At 39.9% G+C, this 17,900-nt stretch overlaps 1 protein-coding gene and 1 long non-coding RNA gene across 2 annotated transcripts in view; both read right to left on the reverse strand.

Moving 5' to 3' along the window:
- The window catches only part of CABCOCO1 (ciliary associated calcium binding coiled-coil 1), a 126,409-nt gene that overhangs the window by 72,068 nt on the left and 36,441 nt on the right, over nucleotides 1–17,900 (reverse strand). The gene's annotated exons all lie outside the window — the stretch shown is intronic.
- On the reverse strand, nucleotides 431–3,170 carry LOC135306337 (uncharacterized). Its single transcript, XR_010367143.1, has 3 exons — nucleotides 3,046–3,170; nucleotides 2,318–2,417; nucleotides 431–609 (listed from the first exon to the last, which is right to left on the reverse strand). It is a non-coding gene; the product is annotated as an uncharacterized LOC135306337 (long non-coding RNA).

Below are 17,900 nucleotides of genomic sequence, written 5' to 3' on the forward strand. Positions count from 1 at the left end.
ATTTAATCTTGTGTTTTCTCTGAGAGCAGATACAATGGAATGAAATTATATTCTGTGCTTCTGCACCACGCTTGTGGGGCAGCACTAATAGGGAGCTGTCACTGCTTGGGGCAGTTGTGTTTCTGTGCTTGTGCTGGGGGCTGCTCTCTCTGGGATCCTCATGGTTTTACAGCACTCAGAACAGGAGATGCAGTAAATTGTTACGAACTGGCATGTGTGATTTCAGCTTTACCAATGCAAGATTTCTGCATAAAGCAGACCATGCAAATTCTCCTCTAAATATCAACCCTCTCCTAATAATTTCCATCTCTGTTCCCTTTCTCTGAATTGCATCAGGGGCTATGAGCATATCCTTTTCTGTTTCACCCAGAAACAAACACTGTGTTAAAACATGCTCACTGACAAGAGCCTCTTAAAAATTATTTTGGAAATGTATTCTGATTTTCCAATACTTTGTCCCCTCCTAATTCTGCTATATTCCCCTTCCCCTACCACAACTTTATAAATCTGCTCACACTCACTTCCAGCTCTTTGTCTTGCAGCCAGTATTTGTCCATGATGTAGAGGAAAAGGATTATTCACCAGAACACAGCAACCTCCACCCGGGCTCTTTACAGCAAGTTAAGGAAGGTGTGAAGAAACTGCTCACCCTTAACATACAGTCAGAGTTTAGAGTGAAAAATAAAACCTCCCTATAAACCAAAAGAATTGTTTAGAAAAATGTAATAAGAAAGGCTGGCTGGGAAGCATGTTTTCTTCCTTGTAGGCTTTATTTACTGTACCACCGCTGGGGATGGAGCTGATGCCTGCAGGGAGCTCCTCGCTTGGGGGCACTGAGCGGAGCAGCCTCAGCACTGGGTGTGTAAGTGCAGACAGCAGCAGGAGGGGCATTCCTGCTGCCCAGGCCAAGCAGCTCACCCCACTGACCCACGGCTCTGCCATGAGACTGTGGGGCTGAGAGCTCAGAGAGTGCTCCAGAGCTGGGGGTTCAGGTATGTCTCAGTCCTGGTTGGGGGAGCACCCATCCTCCATCACTGAAAACAATTACTGAGGACCTTCAAGAAGATGAGAAGCACAGCAGGCTCAAGTCATCTTCCTTCTGCCCCCATCTTACCCCTATTTATCCCTCAGAATAGGTAAGCACTGGTTTTGTCTCATTGAGATACTGCATGAGAGGATGAACCTGTGCCTACCCTTTTCTCCTTTTCCTGTGTGTAGGACAGTCCTCTGAGTGATCCACCTGGTGGAACATGGTCGTGCTGCTAATATTTCAGTGCATTCATCAATCATAAAAAATAAATATGGTTGCAAAGCCAGGTACATGCGACAAAAAACGCCAAACCAATTAAATTCCAGATAGAACTTTTCCATATTCTATTATTTTACTTTGTTTTCCATACCTATTTCTCATCTTATGCCAGTTTTGAACTGGCGCAACAAGTTTGACTTCAGTGGAGCTAATGCTGATTTATAGCAGCAGGCAATCAGAATAAGGCTCTTATATTTCCTTGGCAATGGGCCCCCTGAGAAAGCTTGTCCATCTCCAACAGCTGTTGCTTTGCTACATCTGTCTAACTTTCCTTTTTAATGTCCATTTTTTCAAGTTTTTTAATGTCTATCAGTGTGAGATAACACCATTCAGTTTTTCCTTTTGCAATCAAATTTTAGCAATCACAGCCAGATGTTGTTTTCATTACAACACCAGCCCCTTTTCAAAAAAGTTTCAATGTTTAACTCTCAAGAATACTTTTTATTTTCCTTCAAATTGCCAGATCTTCACACTTTCATAGTAATCTATTTCACCCTGACAGTCTGTCTGCAAATAAGGCAGATTTGATCACCACCGAATGTTTGCCTTTGTGTTCTTTTCACTTTCTTTTCCTGTTTCTTCTGCAGAGTGTACTTTATCCTCAAACCAGGTGAGTCCAAAATACTACAATGCATTTCTCTGTCTAAAGCTATTTTAGAGATCTTTAAGTAGCAGGTGGGGGAGGGCAGATGGAGACAGATGAAAATTTATCGATTTCAGGATCTGAACTTTAAAGAACTGCTTGATCCTCTTCTTTCAAATTTCTGCACATATGGAGGAGAGACTGAGTTGATATATTCAGTATTATACTCTGTGTCTATGGGGATAAGTTCCTTCACAACCCAACCAGCATTTGATTGATATCACAAAATTCAGACACTTCCCCATCTAAGGAAATGTTTCTATAAGGGATGAAAAAAATAACACACTTAACACAAAATCACCACCTCCATATTGTGCATTGCTCAGGGGCTTTGTGACCACACAGTTGTGCTAAAAAGAGGATACAATCTCAATCATGGAGGGAAGGAAGAACAGAAAGTTAAATTCCTCTCAGCAGAACGAGGAGTTTCACGTGTGCAGCCAAGACACAAGAACTCAAGCAGGCCTAGAACAGGCACGGTGAATGAGTAAGCAGAAAAAACTTGCCTGAATGAGTCCATTAACTGTGGACTTCTGTCTCGAGTGCAGGCCAGGTTTTCCCTCACCATTTCTGAATCAAGGCAAGGAAGAGCCAGGGCCAAGCCTTTACCACTGGGTATTTACCAGCTCATAGCATCTGAACAATGACTCCACTTTCCCAAAGTAGCTGCCTGGCTCCTAAACACATAGGTTAGTGTGTGTCAGATAGAAAAAAAGGTTTCAGAGCTAATCCTGCATTCATTTTGATTGCAAGATTAATTCCCAAATGGTGCTATATATGAGCAGATCTTCACCATACAATGTTTCCTCACCACAGAATACACAGGTTCTTATTAAGGCTCCAATCTTGCAAATCCAATCAACAATGGCAAGAGGACAAGCACCTACTTTCAATGACTCGATACAGGCTATAGCCATATAGATAAGATTGAAGGACCAGACTTATTCTGAAGGAAATTTATATTCTTTTAAAAATAAACTTGAAAAGAAACAAAAATCAGACTCTAATCAGCACTGCATTTACTCTGGTTTGAACAATCTGACATATGAAATCAGTCAGAAATAAGACAATGAAAGTATTTGTCATCACATACCTCATCATTATCTGCACTGTGCCAACTGCCAGAATGAATGGAGGGTGGCATAACAGCTGCTAAACAAAGAGCAGGCCAGTGTGGAATTACCTGGTTTAGAGCAAAGACTTCTCCTAATCTTTTACTGCAGAAAGAAAATCCAACTCCTTAAATTAAAACACAGCTCAAGAGTACATCAGTCAACATGATTGAACAGCTAAGCACATTACTCAACTCTCCTTTTCAGAATTCCATTTCAACTTCTGTAGTTTCTTTGCTAAGAGCAATGACATTTGACAGAATTCTTTAGATCACTTCTGTAATGCAGTGTCCTAATTACAGTAAATGCTCTCTGTACTTTACCAGTAGCTTCATAAAATTGATTTGATTTTTCTTTTCATTAGCAAAGGAAACAAAAAGCTAAAACCATGGTTACAGACAGGTTGGAAAACAGTTGCATTATGCTTCAGAAATGCTACAAAGAGGAAAGAAAAGTTGAAGAGAAAGAAAGGCCTAAAGAAATGAAGTATTTGTTAGCACAACGGAAACACATGCATACCCTGCTTCTAATACATTTTGGACATCTATTAATATATTTAGAGCTTTCAGGAAAAAAAACCCCAAGTGTTTAATAACACCTACTTGATGTTGAGTATTCACATTTTTATACAGAAAAGACTGTGTAAAAACAATGGCTATGCAGTCAAATAGTCCTAGGCCACAGGCCTCAAGGAGCTGGTGAGCCACCTCTCACAATAGATTGATTAAAATAGCAACAGGAAGGCTTTTGGCCAGATTCTTTGCTCTGGAAGGTAAGAGGACTTCACAGTAGCAATTTCAAGAGCATGCAGAACACATTGCACCGGGGCTGTTTCATCTCTGCAGATGTGTCCTTGGGTACAACACCTACATCAGCATTTTGGCCGAAGGTGACTGGGACGTGAACCTCAGTTCTGCACACTTGCACATAGCCAGGACAAGGTGACTCGTTCTCTTGTGCTGATGACAGTGGTTAGTGAACCACCAGGGCAGGGTTCTGATGTAGAGTCGATTAAGGTAAGGTTTTAATGCAGTGTGTAGAAGAAATAAAATGTTAGGAAAAATACTGGTCAGCACGTGCTGCTGGGAAGAAAGTGTGTGCACTGCTTGATTGTAACACTAAATTTAGCTGAATGTTCCCAGTTTCATTCTGAGCCTCAAAAGCCAGATACCTTACAGCCCCACTTGTCCATACCATCACCAGGCTCAATATTTACTGCTTAAAGTAATGCTGATGTGCTGGTGGCTTTGTGTCCCATATCACCAATGGCCCAACCAGCTTTCCCCACCCAACAGAGAGAAGATCCTCCTGGCATTTGTGAAAATCACAGCCCCTTTACAAACAAAGGAAGGAAAGACAGGCTTCTCAGCAGCACTTAGAGGAGAAAAATAAGCAAGACATTTAATTTCCTCTCTCTCCTCTACCCCACCCAGTTAGCAGGGTTGAAAATTTTCTCAGCTCAGGGTGCTGCTATTGTGAAAATAAAGTCACTTTATGCTCATGAGGCATTCAGTCACCGCAGAGACAATGTCATATGTTAGATAAGGGCTTTCTGTGAGAAAGTAGTTTTTAAATTGTGGAACCCAAACAACTACTGAGCTAGGAATAAAGAAGCAGGATAAGATAATTTCTCTGCTATCACATTTTTGAGTGTTACAGTTAGGAGGAAAAAAAGGTCACTCAACTCTAACATATGACAAATACGTATTACTCAATTATCACTAGAAACACTTCTCATTTCACTGTTTTCTTTCCCTTACAAGGTCTAAACTTGCAAACTTTCCTCCAGCACATTTGCTCTACAGGATAACTGTGTTTTGTTGATTGCAAGTCATGGGCACTGTGGTCATATGAATGAGGAATAAAGTGCAGTAAATAAATGAGTTCAAGACATGAAGTAAAACACATATTCTATTCCAATCTGCAATTTGCTGCTCACTTAAGCAGGACCAGATCAAGACAGATTATATAAATTTCTAATGCAGAAAGAAGATCCTAATGTAGAAAGGAACAAAATAAGTTTTCAAAGGTGGAATTTTTTTCCTTTTCTTTAGTATTATTGTGTTATTTAGATTGATTAGTGAGACCTAACATCAATTTCATTCATGCATCCAGATCATGTCCAGAATTGTCACAAGTTTACCCAATGTCTGAGTGATATATTAGGATTTTTATTTCTGATGATATTGAAGATGCAGCCAAAAAAAGTCCTATTGGTCAAACATCTCATGAGAGTCAAGGGGGAAAGTTATTCCAGTTAATGCAGAAATAACTTACCCTCACTTCCCCTTTCCCTACTCAGCACTGCAGCAAGTAAACCTGCAAGCAGAAAAGGCATCTCAAAGGGCTTCTTCCCTCTCCATCCTATGCAGGAGCATAAATGTAAGGCAATAGGGATTCAGGGATACAGATTTTTAGGATGAAAATCGTTGGAGACTGATACTGTACTCACTCTGGAGTTTAATTCATCTTGCCATGGAGTGAAGATAAATGAGCTCATTTCCTATTGAAGCACACAAAATGTAAAATAAATATTGCCATATATGCAGAGGATTTAATTTCCTGTAACAGCATTCAAGCACTCTCACCAATGTTTACCTCACTACACCAACTCAATTTATTTTTGAGTAATGGAGTCAGGTGATCAATTTTACAGGATATTCTCCCAATGAGCTGTCAGATATATGCCAAGATATTTCATGTGGCATTACCAAACTGTTTGCTGGCCTGCCTAAGCTGCACTGCATGAAACACAAGCTTAGAATAACTAGTTCAGCATGATGCTCCCTACCCAAATACAGACTGCATTAAACCAAAAGTATTGGGTTATTTGCTTAAATATCACCTTTCCATGAGCTGGTTTGTCTGTTACTGAAGATCTCGAGGCAACAATTGGTAACTTGGGCCGACATTCTCCTCCTGCACACACACAGCCCCAGTTTTCCTCTGCAGTTGGCAGGACCTGGTATCTCTCAGCTTGTTTCCTGTCCCAAGTGCTCTGCCTGGCCTCCTAGAGCAGCCCCCATTCCCCTCCAATGCACAGGACTCAAGTGGCCCACAGAGTCTGCAGGAAGCAGAGTCTGCTCCTTGTGCAATTAAAGGCTGCCAGAGAAATGGGCAGCTTGGTATCCTTACCCCTAGCTCTGCTCCCTAGTTCCTACTAAAAAAAATAAATCAAAGATAAGGAGCAAGAAGAGACTTTTGCTGGATCTTGAGATGAAATGGCAGGTCACAAATCTGAACCACTGCTGCTCTTATCTTCTATAATGATTCAGCTGCTTTGCACCCGTTCTGCCTCTCTGTAAAATCAAGCTATGTTAAGGAGCGCATTTAGCCCCACACTCTTACTTTGTTTCAATTCCTTTCCCAAAGAAAATTTGCTCTAACAGTTTGATATGAATAATTTTTTAAAGAATAGATGATATTAGCTGCTTCCTGCAGATAAGACTTCTGACTTTTAAAGTTCTCTATTTTCATTCCAAAACTTTGATTAAAGGTTTAAAGAGATTCAATTCGGTCATTTTAGCTGCTTTTCTCTGGAAAGTAGTAAAGGCTAGGGTGAAAAAAAAAAGGCTGCAAAAGAAATTCCTAAAACATGACTTCCATCCCAGTTTTCTGTGTTATATATAGTAAAATTTCACTCTCTAGAAAAAAATGGGATGATAGCATACTAGGTCACCCACATTCATCCTGTTTGAGTCTTGGGGAGCAGCCTGCACATGGGAAGATACAGGTCACAGTTCAGTCTAAATACTGGAACAGTACTGGTTCAAATCTGGAATGGCCAATAACCTAATATGGAAACTTCTGTCAGGCTTGAACTGTTGGTAGGACAACAGCAAAAGAAAACAAACCTCAAAAAAAAGCCCTAAAAAAAGCTATCACACTGTGTGGGGAAAAATTCAGCACCTTGTCAGGGGAGGGAGAGGAAATACCAGGTTACTGGGTCAGGTGCTGGGATCCAGCCTGCACTACCCATGTGGGAACAAAGATATCACAAAGTGCACCAAAGAATTGGTCATTCTTGCCATGAACCCACAGAGAATCCAACTGAGTGTTTCACATGTATATTACTATTTTGCTTCTCTTCACAGCCTTAAGGGTTGGGTGGCACCTCCCAGTTTCATTTTATATAGCTTCCCTGGTTTCTGGAGTATTAAACTTATCTCTGATAATAATCAGTGTACGTGGAGTCCATGCATGAAAGCTTGTCCTTAGCAATGCTGGATTTAGCAAAGCCTGCCTTCACACCCCAGCATAAAAACATCTTAGCAAAACTTGCTATAGAGGATAAAGAAGCAGACTGGAATGAAATTATCTTTAAAAGCATCTACTGGAAATACTTTGCTTAAAGTAATGTAAATTGATCTATAAATGTTATTTCACAGCTTGCCAACAACAGCAGATACAACGTGCTCCCCTGTTGGAGTAAGACATAATAGCTGAAATATTTTTGTTTGCTTGGGTTGGATTTAAAGAGCCAATAACAGCAACTACTCTTAGTTCTAATGCAGATGTGGTTTTCCTTTTCTTGATCACAATGTTTGTTCCTGCAATGAAAAACACTCATCACTAAGTTTTACATCAAGTAAATATCTAAATAACCTCTAGCCCACAAATGAAAATTCACTGTGAAACTTAAAAAATTAATGCATTCTTAACATTCCACACCAAAGGCTTTTTGGATCTGATATTTTAAACAAATTGCTTTTTGAGAAATTCAAATACCACTACTATACAAAACAAAAACATCTTTTGAGAATCCTATTGTATATAATTTCTTCTACAACTCCTATCAGTGCTTGCTTCTTTACATTTTATTTATCTTGTGACATTTATTTAACAACTTTAAAGGGTTCAAAAGATGTTGTTTCCTTCCACAGCAAACAAGTTTCCCATCTAGTAGATGGCAAAGTGCCCTCTACAAATTCATATCCAACATTGTCTACAGGAAGCTGGAGGACTTGCATTTAAGCTGAAAATCCTCTTTAATCACTGCCATTCAAACCGTACCTGAAAAGGTGTCCCTTCATTTGGGAAGTGAGAAACACATCTATATTATGTTTTCTGGTTCAGCTGCTCTAATTCACTATTCCCACAACCAGCCACCAGCCAGACACTTCCCCTCTTTTTCCACCCCTGCCTACCTCCGTTTCAAGATGTTTTCATTTCAGGCCCTCTTGTTTATGCTTTATCTCATTTGCAGCTACATCATTTACCGTTTGTTTCATGTGTGTAACCAGCTATTTCACCTCTCTGCTTGCTTTTTTCTCTTCTGATTCACAAGAGGAGTTTTCTTAGGCCACCAGGGAAAGCAGAATCCACCACAGCAAAAGAAAGAGGTTACAAGTATCAGGCAGAGCTGCCACCCTAACCTTGAAGAATTACCATTGTTCTCCACTGGTGACATGGACAACTTTATTTTGTTAGTGTGGCAGTGTACTTCACGTTTAGCTGAGTCTTTAATTTGGCTTAGCAATAAATATTCCTCATTTACATTTTTATGATGCAAAAGCTACATGATCATCAGAATTTTTTTATTTTTATTTTGGTAACTTCATAATGGATTTTTGCCATCTTTAAATCCTCTTCACTAAATGCTCTTTTTGTTTCCTTTAAATTCTGTTTACTTTCACTTTAAACTTTCATTGCCAAAAATTTCTTGGGTATGTTGGTGTAAATAAACATTTATATGTTAAACCTTAATAGTTACTCTGATGAGAGTTTCCTGTTATGTTGAACACTGTTTCCAAACCATATCAGATTTTCCAAGGTCTGCATATTTCATGGATTTTTTTGGGACAGTCCCTGCTGGTTTGACTCATAGATCTCACACATACCTAACTTTGCAGTTATGTTCTACAGTTCAAACCATTATTCCTAGTGAAGATGCCAAAATTTGCTATCACTGAAGACCTGGCAAAACAGTTGCTTTGATCTACATATAGATGCTACTTCTGCACTGCTCTTTTTCACTGTTCCTCTACCAGACCATGATTTTGCTCTTCACTCATAAAGACAGCATAGTTTGTTTCTCAGATTGGTGTTTGGCTAAGAGTCTGCCAAAGGATATTCATCTACTCATGTTCTCTGAGAAAACTGCCAGTGATTTTATTCCCATCTGAACTGGTCACTTAGTTGATTATACTGCATAATGAGCGACAGACCAAGCCACACATTATAAATTGCATTCCCCAGAGACTCTGCATCAGGTCTTTCAGTCTCTTTTCAAAGCTTATAGAAAAAACACCCCCAAAAGTTCCACTCCATCAAGGGTCCCTTCAGGCCAAGATGAAAAGCAGATTCACATTTATCAATCCTTGAACAAGAAAACTATCAATCACTGAAAATACTTAATGCAAACCAGTGAAGAATGTTTGCTGAAGGCAAACAGCACGGAGCTACTCAGGGATACAGGGTAAAGTCAACTAGTGATTGTTTCTGCAGATATGCACAACCTATACATGACACAAAGACACGCTGCCCTTTGCCTACACAAATCAAGATCTATAAATCATGCCAGCACTCACCACAGTTTACCTCTCTCATCTGAGAAATTACAGCATTCTTGCTGTTTATGGCTTGCAGGGTACAGTGGGATAAAGTTTGTACTTGTGAATTTAACCATTTCCAGGGTATTTTCAGAGGTCTGGCAGTATCAGTGAGCTGTAAGGAGTGATGATGTGGTGTTGCATGGTATGCACTGCAATCCTGACTGCTGCAACAGAGCACTTCCAATTTCTGCCTTGCCAGGCAGCAAAGGCAGGTCTGAGACTGCCTGTTTGCACACAGCAACATATTTCTCTAAAGAGTTGCCCATATTGACTCTTACCAGCCAATTTTAATGAGACCAATTTGTACTGAAAAATGGATTAATGATGCAAAACAATTAGCACTTGCATGTGTGCAACTGAAACAACTTTTTGAAGAAGGGAAGAGAGTCAGTCACCTCTAACAAGGCCTGTGCCCATAACCTAATTTCATCTGTTCTGCGAGTTCCTAAGATGTCCATTATAGTGATGTTCAGTTTTGGGTTTCAGTTATTTCCTGAATTCAAAGAAACCAGACTTTTATTGACTAAACTGATCTCAGAGCAGGAAACTCAATGTATTACTAGAACCAAGGTCCCCAGACAATTAGCATGGGCCACATTTACTCAGTGAGTCATGTACTTCAGTCTCTGCAGTGTCACTGAGGGCTTTGAAATGTGCCCTGACTACAACAGTATTTCAAAGACCCCCTCAAATTCCCACAAATTTTGATAAAGTGAAACTGCACAACAGAAAATCTCCAAGAGACCTTCCGTAAAAAACCAACATTTTGACAATTAAATTATCACAGGAAAAAGATCAGAAAGGGTAGTATTGTGAAACTAATTCATTCAGCCTCAAGGAAAAGTAACAGGGTAACAGACAAATTTCTTTAAGGTTTGGTGTGTTGCAATTGATTGGCTTCAATATCTGGGATGGAATGTGCAAACTTCGGTTGTAGATTCTCCTACTTTTCTGTGACTTTCAATAGTATCTATCAAGTGACATGATAGCTTTTCTCCTAGTTGGCAAAACACATAGAAATTTGATAATCTCCAACTTCTATGACGCCATTAAATTTAGGCAAAATGAGTTAACGGTTATTTGGTATAGAACAATAAAAACCAGACAGGCTTGTACAAACCTAAACCTGATCCAAATAGCAATGCAATTTTTGAAAGAATTCCAAAAGTTAGATTTACAAAACGTTGACATACATATACACGCATATACACACAAACACACACATATATATATGGAACATTCTCCACTAATCAGTAAAGTACAACCATTTTTCCTTGATACTGAGTAAGCAGAAGTGGTGCTTGCTGGTTTGGACCCATCCTCCTCAGCAGATTGGGTTGGAGCAGTCTAGCACAGATGGGGCTGTTCTGCCCTCTGCCAAGTGGCTCTGATCTGAGTGCACAGCCAGCTAGCTGAGGACCAGAACTACCTCTGATTCCAGCTACATTCCTAGCACAGCTTGAAATGGAGGTGCTGGTGTAGCAACAGGAGAGGGGATCCCTTGGTCTGTGGGGGGAGCACAAGATCTCACCCACCTGCTTGCTGCAAGATCAGTGGAAACAGAACTGAACAAAAACAGCATTGGCACCAGAAGTTGTTTTTTGGATATGTGGCCACCAACATATATGTTGATTTTTCCCCTAAATATGAATAACACACACTAACATACACACAAAGTAAAGCACAGCTTATATTCTAGCACTGCATTTTGGGGACAGTTCTCATGTACAATTTTCCATATGAGCTATGGGCATAATTTGAATGCAGCCACATGGCAGCACAGTTTAAAAAGAGAAGCCTATAGTAGTCAATATATGGGGAATTTGCTTACTAAAGGGAAAGCAGCTGCATTCTTTAGCCTAAAAACTAAAATAACATGAACTTGTAATACAAATTGTTGGAGAATTTAAGATACTTGTTTGTTTGGTCAAGTGTTGGTAAATTTGTTTGGTAAAATGGCAGTATTACAAGAACAGGATTTGTAGTAGAACTTTCAACCAAGTCCAAATGGGGAAATGCTGAAATTCTCATGAGAGACATTTACTCTTGTGACACCTCCTCCCTTATATTCAAAGAGAAAGGACTGAACAGGCTAAAACTAAATATTTGATGATTTGTGTGAATATAGAGAAGCAGAGAGAGAAAAGTGCTACACAGTGGTCACTTGAGTCACTATTTTCCTCATTATTTGCTCCCCAGCTAGGCCAACCAAAGTGCCAAAGGGGATGCCTAGCAGGAGTGTTTGAAACATCAGCTCCCTGGTGACCTAGATATCCTTCTGTGGTTACATACTCCACTCATGTCAATCACTGCAGCTTCTTGAAAATCAGTGCTGCTATGCTCAGCACCTGTCCCAAGGATTTAGGATTTGTTTTCTTCTTTTGAGCAAAGCCAGTAGCACCCATTTCTTTTATTATAGTGTAGTAGGAGCTTCGGGTGAGTAAGAATTATGGCGATAGTCACCCATCATGACCAAAGCTATTTCTTACTTGCACCATTGTGCAAATATGAGTGGGATCCAAGGTATATTGAAGGAAACAAGGGGATTGTTCTTAGGCTTCAGCACTGTATCATATATAACCAGATTCATTTGTGCAAGCTGTGCAGAGAAAGAGTGAGCTCCATACAGGGAGAGGAAGGCAGAAAACAAGAGCCTGAGGCTACTGAAAAGAAGAAAGTAGGTACACATCCACCTTATACAAATGGATCATTTAAAAACAAAAATTCAGTTTGTCTTATGCTTAGGTATAGGATGTGAAAATTTTCATCTGTCAAGAGTACCTGACCTTTAAGGTGGAAACTAAGAAAACAGCAGCAAGACAAATAGCAAAAATCTTTAGGATTTTGAGCATGATCATAATTAGATGCTTTGTAATTTTCATTGCTGCTGGCTGAAACTGTACTTTTGGCCCATTTATCAATTATAGAAGAAATGATCTATTGACTGCTGCATTTCCTGAGGGTGTTGCTGGTGACTCCCTCGCTGTGCTTCTGCATTACATGTCCACCTCTGCTCTGATGACTGCCAGGCTTCCCCCACAGGGCTCCACTTTGCAACTTCATGGTTCACATGCCTCAAGTCTAAGCTTTCAGTAAAATACTTTAATTTAGAACAACTTCTATAACTGTATTATGGAATAACTGAAAATTGTGCATATATATTATCAAAACATGCTAAGTGCCCCACATAAGGATGGTATTTGCCATCAAATTCCTTCATGAAATGTAAGAATTAATCACAAAGGAGAGTTCACTTCAGCAGGGCTTGGAACCCCAATGCTCTGAATGAGGGGCACTTTGTGGAGAGGCAGTGAACCTGGCTCACCAAGAGCTCCCAGGAGGAATTGCCACAGCTCTGTGTCAAGGAGCTAAACTGCAATATCTAGGACAAAGGCTGTTATTTTCTCATTTATTATGTGATTAAAGCTCGAGAACATTTCAGGTGCTAGGTTAAGTGACAGCTACATGTTTTCTGCTGCTCCTGTGTTGTCTCCATTTGGGTACTAAGGAATTGAAGCAATATTTACACCAACTGCACTAACTGTTCAACAGCACTCTAATGAAACCCATAGACTTAACTGACAGGTACATTTTATGCTAGGAAGCTAAAGGGTTATTAGAAAGTGGTTCATCCTTACAGCTCAGATGATCTGGGAATGAGAAAAGTCTTTCACCCATAACATCTCCCTTTATATCTCTGAGGCATGTCAAAAATATCTAGCTTTTGGATTTTTTCTTCCCCTGCTGGCTGATTTCCAACCTCTATTTTTTTACAGCTTTGTGAAATCTTAATTTCTGACAGTTTTTACAAGCTGCACTTTAGAATTATTCCATCCATGTAGTGACTTCATCTCAGAACAGCCAAGATAAACAATTCTAGCTATTTTGATCTTGAACTCTTGATCAGTTCCAGATTTTTGTATATTTCTTATGAATCTGGTAATATAGTACCATGCATTTTGGCAACCTGCTGTTGTTTCACTCAACAGTGGTAATGCTGTGGTCTCTGGTTTGGATTTTTTCAATTCACATTAAAGCTGCAATGCCTCTGATTACACAGGACTAAAAGCACTCCTGAACTGGAAAAATTTAACATCTACTCCAACCCCCAGTTAATATAAAGAAAAATGCTTCAAATAACATCATTTATTGAACCATTAATTAGCATTCTACTTCACTGACCTTTTCAGAATGCCTAAGACCCATGAAAACAGAGGCTTCTTGAAAACCAAACACTAACACATCCCCCTTAGTTACACTCCAGTGTTGTAATACTCCCTCATGTGTTAATTTATATATTGAAAAAGAAGTAGGACAATGCTACACCACAAAGCTGGAACAAACAGGTAAGCTCAGGCAATGATGATAACACTAAATATCTTTCCAGATGTCAAAGCTCAGTGTCCTCAGGTGAGGGAATTACCCTATATCCAGTACTCAAAAAAACTAATAGAGTCATTGATTTAGTTGCCCAGCATTTAGGAGTCTGAGTTTCGAGTCCATTTTGAAAGAGAAAAGAAGAAAAAGAAGCCCAAGGTAAAAACAATGTTCTGTTACACAGTTCACACTCTGAAAGTCTCTGACTTATCTAAATCTGAGAACAAATGCTACCAGCCAAGTAGGACAAAAAAAATCCAACTGATACCAAGTACCTGAGTGTAATTTATGCATTCATAAAACTGATAGACACGTTTCTGAAAGTCTTTAAAGTAGAAGTAATAATGGAGCTAGTCAGCAATTTACAACTAGCAATTAATCATTCTTACAATATTCACAACATTCAGTTTTGTTCTTGTTATTCAAGGAAGTAATGATTAATTGATAAAAGTTTAGCAAGTGCACTAATAGCAGGTGCTCCTAATTGCAAACTCTCAGGGATAATTTGGACTGAACTACTTTATGCTAATTTGTACAGCATTAGTCATAACAGTCTGTAATTTCACTTTTAGAACAACTTTTTCCTACAGTCACTATAATCTAATTAAGAATTTTATCTAGTTATTTGTATGAGGAACACTGCTGAATTGTAAATGTGGGAGCCTGATTACCATAAAAGATTAAAGAAGAGGTCCTTAAAAATATGCCCCTCTCAATTAAAAGCCCTTGCTAATTAGTTTCAGAGAAAACTGTTTTAAAGTACCTTTAATGACAACGTTTACCCTAATCTCATGTAGTTTGAATCCCAACCCCAATACCTATATCCCCCATTTTTTTTCTGAACTTCCCTTTTAGCAACAAGTACTTCTCTTGAAGGCTGAAAATCAGTGGGAGATGCTGCATTCAGACATCTGTTTTCCATTTCTGCAGTTGTTGTGCACCCATACGGCCCACTGAGGTAAATGAGTCAAGCTACTGGGCGAACAAGAGTTAGCCAACAACCAGAAAAACAAGCACATTCTTACAACAGCCAAAGAACTGAACAATGGAATTTGTTACCCAGCTGCTCTTTGGGCAAATCTGCTAATCAGCTCCTGTTCTTCTAAAAACATCTCAGCTCCCCATTTATTCCAGAAGCCATTTGATACTGTGCTTTGCAAGCAAACTGTGGTGTATGCCAGGATCCAGGAAACCTCTTTATCATGTGACAAGCCCTAATGGATGTGATAACAAGGTAAAATCAAAATATATACTGCAACAAGTTCTTTTCTCCAATTCCATTTTACAGACATAACTCTTCCTACAAGAACAAATACAAATAGCAACAAAGACTGTAATATTCAATGTGGAACATGTAGCCTTTTTGCAAGGTATTTAAAGAAGTACTTTGATGTTTCCTGGACTACAAAAATACTCAGTGCTCTTCCATGATAGTGGATGAGATCTTATCTCCCCAAAACCTGGAAACAAGTGATCAGTTCAAACACATTTGGAAACACTTTCTGCATATAATAATTTTTCTTATAGAAATACAGGTTGTGGATTATCTAACAGCTAAAAAGCCACACTTGGTAAGTGCTCTCCATATCACTGGTTGCCCCATTGGTAAGCCAATCACACAACACAACTGGAAGCAAGGCACAGCTAACTTCTCTCATCTGCAGCTCTTAGTAACTGGGGAGGTTTGACTTGAAACCAGAAGCAGCTGCCAAACAGATGTTCTTGCTGAGGCATGCAAAACTGCGTGCTGTATGTCTTTGACTAAAATGACAGTCGAAATCTGCTAGCTAGTAGTTAAGCCATCATCTTGTACAAGGCTTTGGGAAAGACAGATGCATTATGGGCTTGGTCGTACATAAAAATTGCAGAGCCTTGTGACTAGGAGGGAAAGTTCCCTTTGGGATGCTAAGGAACTTTTCTGTGTTTGCATTCACCCAGATGTTGTCCAATGACTGTAGGATCAAGTGAAAATTACAGGCCCTGAGCTCCTCTCTGACAAGGGTCATGCCATGTGTACAATATCTAGGATTTAATATCTGAAACCAGTGTTTAGCTGGGAGCCCAGATCTGTCTTTTGTAGAACAGCTTAAAAAATATTCTTCTCTTCTGCAGAAGCAGCACTTCAACTTAATGCTTTTTTCCCCTGCATTATGGTTATCAAAATAGATACACGCACAATAGAGGCCCATTAGCATCTTTATCAGCACAGCAAGTGGGCCAGGGAAGAACATGAGAGACTCACATCAGTAGACCATTGAATTTGCTCTTCCCCCTTCACATGAACTCACTTCTCATACCTCACCAGTATGGACTGGATTTCAAGTTTCCTTGAACTTAAATGGTTTATTACTTTGATATAAGGCAGAAAAATAACTTGTTTTTCTCCCTGAGACCTGTCCTTCACGTGGCTTGAAAATAATTTTCAACTTAGTGGCTAAAAACCTGAAAGCCAGTGATTAACTTTAAATACCAACATAAGCTCCAATTGCATTATTCTAAAACTTCTTATGCTATAAACATTTCTGTGGCACCCAAGTGCCTTCCAGTAGTGTAAAAAGCAACCATGACTAACATCTGTCATGTGTCATTAGTACTCTCATCCCTCAAGGGGGAAAGCATTTGCAGTGAAGTGTTTTGTTTTGGTAGGAAATTAAAACAAAAGTAACTGCTCACAGCTACATGTTTATCTTAGAGGAACCAAGACCAAGGAGATGTTTTTTACATGTGGAACAGGGTATGAGATCTCTGAAGGTCCCTAGCTCTTGAGGTGATTTATAACATGCTCTTACAGCACCTCTTTTGGAAAGTCTATTCTTTCTGGCACTGACCTCCTGATCAAAAAGGTGCTCCATCAGGTCTGAAGAGAAAGATGTCAAACCCAGAGCTGTCAGCTGCCTTCTAGCAGGTCTGAGCCTAAGCCATGGGTCTCTGAATAGGACTGAGGAGCTGAACTTGATTCAATGCCAAGTAATAAGTCAGCAGATTGAAGATAGGCTTGATGTGCTCTGGGAACTGCTGGGGTGAGAAGACTCTTGTGCTCTTTGGAGTTTCCAAGACTCACAAGGCTTTATAGTGAGGTACTGCTGAGCTTATTGCAAGGGCATTTATAAATTCCCCTGCTGGCTCACTGGAATCCCTGCATCCCATCTATTGTCCATCACCATTAACTGTGCAGTGGCACGGCAGGGTAGTGGGACAGCATGTTTGGCCACATGGAAGAAGAGACAAGCAGTGTCCATCACCTTCACAGTACTGCCCCATCCAGGGCTCTGCAGGCAGCAGCTGGCCAAGAACTGGAATGGAAAGAGTTTGCTCTAGTTTGAAGTACAGCCTCTCACCAGTGCCCACCAGAACCACCTCAGACCAGCTGAATTGGTTACGCTTGGAGAATGCACCTCAAGCTCCAGGATTCTTCTAGGACTGCAATATGAAGCTTCAATTACACTACCTAAAACTTGACCAGGAGTATTTTTTAAGGAAATGTCTGAAAACTGGTCTCTGGCTTAGAAATGTAGGCTCAGCCTATAATTTTACACTGACTAATCACTTCATTACATGTACCATTGGTTGTCCTTGAAGACCTGGCATGATACAGCATCATACATGGCAAGGAGAAAAGCCACTTCAGATGCTTTTTTCCTTTTGCTCCAGACACACACGGGGATTTCCTGGCTGACATCTACTCAAGAGCCAGAAGAGGGTTTTGATTAATCAATATATTTTTAGTCTGACCTTTAGCTTCCTTCTGCATTGGCCTCAGACAGGAACACAGCAATGCATCAAACCACTTTTAATCCAGTAGCCAGCATCAGAACACAGCAGTGGCTTGTCTGCCCAAGCTGTAGCACACAGCTGACCTGCCAGTGCTGGTGGCTTTGCTCACACAGACATCAGGTCTAGAAGAG

Source organism: Passer domesticus, chromosome 8 (genome assembly GCF_036417665.1).
Source record: "Passer domesticus isolate bPasDom1 chromosome 8, bPasDom1.hap1, whole genome shotgun sequence".
NCBI lineage: Eukaryota > Metazoa > Chordata > Aves > Passeriformes > Passeridae > Passer > Passer domesticus.